General features: G+C 47.7%; 1 long non-coding RNA gene across 1 annotated transcript; it reads left to right on the top strand.

The window, feature by feature from the left end:
- The first annotated feature begins 4385 nt into the window (after window positions 1-4385).
- On the top strand, window positions 4386-5968 carry LOC124027304. The gene is made up of 2 exons (XR_006837389.1): window positions 4386-5115; window positions 5438-5968. It is a non-coding gene; the product is annotated as an uncharacterized LOC124027304 (long non-coding RNA).
- The last annotated feature ends 695 nt before the right edge of the window (window positions 5969-6663 follow it).

The raw sequence follows: 6663 nt of genomic DNA, 5'->3' as shown, positions 1-6663 counted from the left end.
CTCACATAGCTAACAGTGTGTCATTACAGTCAACTCAGTCTGTGTAGCCATTTGGTAGCAATTTAGTTAGCTATTTAGTGGTCTTATGGCTTGGGGATAGAAGCTGTTCAGGAGCCTGTTGGTGTCAGGCTTGATGCACTGGTACAGCTTGTTGAGCGGAAGCAGAGAGAACAGTCTATGGCCTGGATGGCTGGAGTCTTTTTAACAATTTTCCAGGCTTTCCTTTCACACTGCCTGATTTAGAGGTCCTGAATAGCAGGGAGCTCTGCCCCATTGATGTACTGGGCTGACACAACACCCTCTGTAGAGCCATGCGATCGAGGGTGGTGCTATTGCCATATCAAGTGGTGATGCAGCCAGTCAAGATGCTCTCAATGGTACAGCTGTACCATGTTTTGAGGATTTGAGGGTGCCAAACATTTTAAACCACCTGAAGGGGAAGAGGTGCTGTCGTGCCTTCTTAACGACTGAGCTTTCAACCCACTGGGCGGCAGTGGAGGGGTTGCAGTGGAGCGGTCAGTGGACTGGCAGTCCTTGGTCTTACTGACGTTGAGGGAACGGTTGTTGTTCCTGCACCATACTGCCAGTCCACTGACCTCCTCCCTGTAGGATGTCTCATCGTTGCCGGTGATCAGGCTACCACCGTTGTGTCGTGAGCAAACTTGATGATGGTGTTGGAGTCGTGCGTGGCCATGCAGTCGTGGGTGAACAGGGAGTACAGAAGGGGACTAAAGGGGTCTACAGACAAACGCAAACAGTGCTGACGGTGTCATGTTTTGTCTTATATTGTCTTGTCATTTTGCTTTCCCTTCTGTTCGTTTTCCCCCTGCTGGTCTTATTAGGTTCGTTCCCTTTTTTCTCTCTCCCTCCCTCTCTCTCTTCTCTCTATAGTTCCGTTCCCGCTCCCTGCTGTTCCTATTCCCCTATCAATCATCTAATCTTTTCACACCTGTTCCGTATCTTGCCCTCTGATTAGAGTCCCTATTTCTCCTCTTGTCTTCCGTTTCTGTCCTGTCGGATCCTTGTATATTGTTCACCGTGCTGTGTCTTTGTCTCGCCCTGTCGTGTCGTGTTTCCCTCAGATGCTGCGTGGTGAGCAGGTGTCTGAGTCTGCTACGGTCAGTGCCTTCCCGAGGCAACCTACAGTTTATGGTCGAGTCTCCAGTCTGTCCTCGTCATTACGAGTGGAATTGTTTTTTATGCTTTGTTTACCGCTCCGATTTGTCTAGGAGTATTGCATATTTCCTTTATTGGAATAAAGACTCTGTTTTCGCCAAGTCGCTTTTGGGTCCTCATTCACCTGCATAACAGAAGGATCCGACCAAGAATGGACCCAGCGACTATGGATTCTCTCTACTCTACTCTCGAGTTCCAGGGAGCGATGCTCGGCAGACACGAGCAGGAATTGTCTGCTGCTCGGCATGCCGTTGAGACCCTGGCCGCTCAGGTCTCCGACCTCTCAGGACAGTATCAGAGTCTTCGTCTCGTGCCACCAGCTACTTCCGGGTCTTCCGAGCCTCCGGAACCTAGGGTTAATAACCCACCATGTTATTCTGGGCAGCCCACTGAGTGCCGCTCCTTTCTCACCCAGTGTGATATAGTGTTCTCTCTCCAACCCAACACATACTCAAGAGAGAGAGCTCGGATTGCCTACGTCATATCACTCCTTACTGGTCGGGCTCGGCAATGGGGCACAGCTATCTGGGAGGCAAGCGCTGAGTGTACTAACAATTATCTGAACTTTAAAGAGGAGATGATAAGGGTTTTTGATCGTTCAGTTTTTGGGAAAGAAGCTTCCTGGTCCCTGTCTTCCCTATGTCAAGGTAATCGATCCATAACGGATTACTCTATAGAGTTTCGCACTCTGCTGCCTCCAGTAACTGGAACGAGCAGGCGTTGCTCGCTCGTTTTCTGGAGGGACTCCACGCTAAGGTTAAGGATGAGATTCTCTCTCGGGAGGTTCCATCCAGCGTGGATTCTTTGATTGAACTCGCTATTCGCATTGAACGACGGGTAGATCTTCGTCACCGAGCTCATAGAAGAGAGCTCGCGTTAACTGTGTCTCCCCTCTCTCCGACACTACCATCTTTCCCCACTGACTCAGGTGTTGAGCCCATGCAGCTGGGGGGGTATTCGCATTTCGACTAAGGAGAGGGAACGGAGAATCACCAACCGCCTCTGTCTCTATTGCGGTTCCGCTGGTCATTTTGTCATTTCATGTCCAGTTAAAGGCCAGAGCTCATCAGTAAGCGGAGGGCGACTGATAAGCGCTACTAGACGGTCCTGTCCGTCAAGTACCTGTACTACCTTACCGGTCCATCTACGCTGGACCGGATCGACAGCTTCCTGCAGTGCATTAATAGACTCTGGGGCGGAGGGCTGTTTTATGGACGAAGCCTGGGCTCGGGAACATGACATTCCTCTCAGACAGTTAGGGGAGCCCACGGTCATGTTTGCCTTGGATGGTAGTCCTCTCCCCAGTATATTATGTGAAACACTACCTTTAACCCTCACTGTATCTGGTAACCATAGTGAGACCATTTCTTTTTTGATTTTTTGTTCACCTTTTACACCTGTTGTTTTGGGTCATCCCTGGCTTGTGTGTCATAATCCTTCTTTTGATTGGTCTAGTAATTCTATCCTTTCCTGGAACGTTTCTTGTCATGTGAAGTGTTTAATGTCTGCAATTTCTCCTGTTTGTTCTGCTCCCTCTTCACAGGAGGAACCTGGTGATTTGACAGGAGTGCCGGAAGAATATCATGGTCTGCGCACGGTCTTCAGTCGGTCCAGAACCAACTCCCTTCCTCCTCACCGGTCGTATGATTGTTGTTCTGATCTCCTCAAGAAGCGTTTTGCATCCGCTCCTATCCTTGTTGCACCTGACGTCACTAAACAGTTTATTGTCGAGGTTGACGCGTCGGGGGTGGGCGTGGGAGCCATTCTGTCCCAGCGCTCCGATACTGACGATGGGGTCCACCCTTGTGCGTATTTTTTCTCATCGCCTGTCACCGTCGGAACGTAACTATGATGTGGCTAACCGTGAACTGCTCGCCATCCGTTTAGCCCTAGGCAAATGGCGACAGTGGTTGAGGGGCGACCGTTCCTTTTGTCGTTTGGACTGACCAAAGGAACCTTGAGTACATCCGTTCTGCCAAACGACTGAATGCGCGTCATGCTCGTTGGGCGTTGTTTTTCGCTCGTTTCGAGTTCGTTATTTCTTATTGCCCGGGTACTAAGAACACCAAGCCTCATGCTTTATCCCGTCTCTTTAGTTCTTCTGTGGCTTCTACTGTTCCCGAGGGGATCCTTCCTGTTGGGCGTGTTGTCGGGTTGACTGTCTGGGGAATTGAGAGACAGGTTAAGCAAGCACTCACGCACACTGCGTCGCCGCGCGCTTGTCCAAGTAACCTTCTTTTCGTTCCTGTTTCTACTCGTCTGGCTGTTCTTCAGTGGGCTCACTCTGCCAAGTTAGCTGGCCATCCCGGCGTTCGGGGTACGCTTGCTTCTATTCGCCAGCGGTTTTGGTGGCCTACTCAGGAGCGTGACACGCGCCGTTTCGTGGCTGCGTGTTCGGACTGCGCGCAGAATAAGTCTGGTAATTTTTTTTTCTGCTTCTGCTCCTGGTCTTGCTGGGTCTCAGTCTGTTCCCTGCCATCGCATCTCTCCTGTTCTTGTTCCTGCCCTTGCTGTGTCTCAGTCTGTCCCTAGTTGTTACTCTCCTGGCCTGTTTGGTCCTGTTTGCTCTAAAGCTTTCAGTTCTCTACCCGTGTCTCATTTGTTTTTTAGAGTAGTACCCTAGTTTCCCTTTTTTTCGTTTTCCGTTACGGTCCTGAGGAGAGGAGTTGGGTTCTTTCTCGGGACGTGCTGGACCGTTTGTGATCTATGATTTCCTCCGTTGCCGCCAGTGTTCCTCCTCGAGAGCGCCAGGAGGCGCTCGGTGAGTGGGGGGGGTACTGTCATGTTTTGTCTTATATTGTCTTGTCATTTTGCTTTCCCTTCTGTTCGTTTTCCCCCTGCTGGTCTTATTAGGTTCGTTCCCTTTTTTCTCTCTCCCTCCCTCTCTCTCTTCTCTCTATCGTTCCGTTCCCGCTCCCTGCTGTTCCTATTCCCCTATCAATCATCTAATCTTTTCACACCTGTTCCGTATCTTGCCCTCTGATTAGAGTCCCTATTTCTCCCCTTGTCTTCCGTTTCTGTCCTGTCGGATCCTTGTATATTGTTCACCGTGCTGTGTCTTTGTCTCGCCCTGTCGTGTCGTGTTTCCCTCAGATGCTGCGTGGTGAGCAGGTGTCTGAGTCTGCTACGGTCAGTGCCTTCCCGAGGCAACCTACAGTTTATGGTCGAGTCTCCAGTCTGTCCTCGTCATTACGAGTGGAATTGTTTTTTATGCTTTGTTTACCGCTCCGATTTGTCTAGGAGTATTGCATATTTCCTTTATTGGAATAAAGACTCTGTTTTCGCCAAGTCGCTTTTGGGTCCTCATTCACCTGCATAACAGACGGAGCGTAGTGCAGTGTTGCAATGTCGTTTTCCATCACAAAAGGGGTGGCTCCTTGTTATACGCTTCGTCATTTGACACAGTTTTTTTCTACCTGGAAATTGAGACCCGACACATCACTCCTTGCGATGACTGAGGGGCAGTACTAAGTGAAGTCCTGCCCCTGTGTCTACATCACATATTTCCCAGTATCATTTCTAGTATAAACTCAGAACCAATGAACATTCTTCTACTTTGCTTCTACTCTATTCTTCTCAAGCTTCCTTTTTTGTGCTTTTTTCAAAGATTTTCTAAGCGTAATTATGTCTGTCCAGTTTTGAGGAGCGTCTGTGCAAGCTGGTGAGACAATAAGAGAACCTTTACTACCCTTCGATGGGGTTGTATTTGGACAAGCATGCAAAAGACGACAGTTGGAGGGAGATTTCACGAAATTTGAACACCAATACTGACGTCAAAGAAGCATTGAAAAATATTTGGAGCCAGTATGTTCTGAAAAGGGTGAAGGAGATGAGGAGTGGGGTTGCCACTGGTGTGTGTGTCCCACCGTTTGTCAGACAACAGGATTGGCTCGGTGTTCACGTGAAATATCGTCAGACAGACACCAATATGCCGATACGGTATGTACTCGTCATACATCCAAGTGTATTTGTACAGTGTGTGTCTTTGGGATCTTATGTTTAGCAGACCTAGTTAGAACATGTAAAATGAGCTCTTTTCTGGATGGGAGAAATTGTGAAAATATTCAGTGCCTGTGTTGTTATCATAATGATTAGCAGGGCAAGTTCAAACATCTGACACAGGCACTGTGGTGTGCGCTAATTAGATTGAGAAGTTTATGAAATCATCTATTTTGGGTAAACATTTTAACTCAAAGGAGCCAATGGAGATGTTTTAAGATTTCTTGCACAGTATTCTAATGTATTCACCATCTGCTTGTAGGTGTTGGAGGGTGGTGGTGTGTTGGACAGTCCAGAGACAGAGCTGAGCCCTGAGGGCCAATCTACCGGATTGTTCATCGCCCCTTTATTCATCATCTCCCCAACCTGGTTCATCACCTCTCAGGCCCCTCTACCCTACACCCAGGCCCTTCTCACCAACACCCATCCCACCGTCCAGGCGCACCCTTGCTCTCTGCCCTGCAACTCCATCAACCTCCGCCCCATCTCCCCGACCCAGCTCTAGTGGTAGGAAGAGGAAGACAGCTGAGGGTCTTTCAGACACTGACATGATGCAGCAGGTGGATGACTTGAAGAAACATCAACAGGAGTTCCAGAAACAGCAGCAGTGTCCAGTAAAGTCTGTCTACGACACCATGGACGGTGTCTAGTCCTGCTGATCAACATCTCCCGTTTTTTCATCCTCATTCACATGTTGCTGGTATTTACTTTTGTGTTTTTTCTCTTATTTCCCCTTTTATCACATTTTTTTGTACATTTCCTCTTGTGATGGTAAATAAATATCTAAAAGGTCTGCAAATGTATTTGTCTAGTTATTTTTACTTGTGGCAGAAAATATTACTGTTTTGAATCAGTCACTCAGAAAACTTGTACTGCTTTGTACATGAGCTGTCTAGATGAGGTTAATGTTTTGGGGGTCTGCTCTTAATGTCTACAGCTGGACACTCACCCATGCACTAAGGTCTCCATTGAAAGGACACTACACATGACCATGTACAACCTTGTTATGTAGATGAGGTTAATGTCTCGAAGGTCTAGCCTTGTTGTCTACAGCTGGACAGCCATTCTCACCCATGTACCATAGCAGAAAAGTCCCCATTTTAAGGCCACTACACATAACACAAGGTTAGGTCAATGTCTTGACGGTCTAGCCTCCCAAAAAGTGACTGTCATTGTAGATTATTGTCATCTTTATTGTGATTTGTAAAGTGTAAAAGAAAAACCGCAAAACCAAGTGTGTAAGTCACAACATGAAATAATCAACCAGAAGAATAGAACATACAGTATCAGTCAAATTTGGACACACTTACTCATTCAAGGGCATGTTTTATTTTGTGGCTATAGAGTAGTGTCGTAAAGCATAAAAAAATAAAAAGCTTAAATATCACATTTACATAAGTATTCAGACCCTTTACTCTGTACTTTGTTGAAGCACCTTTGGCAGCGATTGCTGCCTCCAGTCTTCTTGGGTATGATGCTACAAGCTTG

The sequence above is a fragment of the Oncorhynchus gorbuscha genome, unplaced genomic scaffold (genome assembly GCF_021184085.1).
Source record: "Oncorhynchus gorbuscha isolate QuinsamMale2020 ecotype Even-year unplaced genomic scaffold, OgorEven_v1.0 Un_scaffold_3083, whole genome shotgun sequence".
Classification (NCBI taxonomy): Eukaryota; Metazoa; Chordata; class Actinopteri; order Salmoniformes; family Salmonidae; genus Oncorhynchus; species Oncorhynchus gorbuscha.
The sequence above is the reverse complement of the archived record's forward strand: the minus strand, read 5'-3'. Positions and strand labels throughout refer to the sequence as shown.